Source organism: Hyla sarda, chromosome 9, assembly GCF_029499605.1.
Source record: "Hyla sarda isolate aHylSar1 chromosome 9, aHylSar1.hap1, whole genome shotgun sequence".
Taxonomy (NCBI): domain Eukaryota; kingdom Metazoa; phylum Chordata; class Amphibia; order Anura; family Hylidae; genus Hyla; species Hyla sarda.
The window spans coordinates 173,959,304-173,960,299 of record NC_079197.1 but is presented as its reverse complement, the minus strand read 5'-3'; positions in this window follow the sequence as shown (position 1 = coordinate 173,960,299).

Below are 996 nucleotides of genomic sequence, written 5' to 3'. Positions count from 1 at the left end.
TACTCCAGAGCTGTACTGACTATTCTGCTGGTGAGATCACTGTGTACATACATTACATTACTTATCCTGTACTGATCCTGAGTTATATCCTGTATTATACCCCAGAGCTGTACTCACTATTCTGCTGGTGGGGTCACTGTGTACATACATTACATTACTTATCCTGTACTGATCCTGAGTTATATCCTGTATTATACTCCAGAGCTGTACTCACTATTCTGCTGGTGAGGTCACTGTGTACATACATTACATTACTTATCCTGTACTGATCCTGAGTGATATCCTGTATTATACCCCAGAGCTGCACTCACTATTCTGCTGGTGAGGTCACTGTGTACATACATTACATTACTTATCCTGTACTGATCCTGAGTTATATCCTGTATTATACTCCAGAGCTGTACTGACTATTCTGCTGGTGAGGTCACTGTGTACATACATTACATTACTTATCCTGTACTGATCCTGAGTTATATCCTGTATTATACTCCAGAGCTGTACTCACTATTCTGCTGGTGTGGCCACTGTGTACATACATTACATTACTTATCCTGTACTGATTCTGAGTTATATCCTGTATTATACTCCAGAGCTGTACTGACTATTCTGCTGGTGAGGTCACTGTGTACATACATTACATTACTTATCCTGTACTGATCCTGAGTTATATCCTGTATTATACTCCAGAGCTGTACTCACTATTCTGCTGGTGAGGCCACTGTGTACATACATTACATTACTTATCCTGTACTGATCCTGAGTTATATCCTGTATTATACTCCAGAGCTGTACTCACTATTCTGCTGGTGGGGTCACTGTATACATACATTACATTACTTATCCTGTACTGATCCTGAGTTATATCCTGTATTATACTCCAGAGCTGTACTCACTATTCTGCTGGTGTGGCCACTGTGTACATACATTACATTACTTATCCTGTACTGATTCTGAGTTATATCCTGTATTATACTCCAGAGCTGTACTGACTATTCT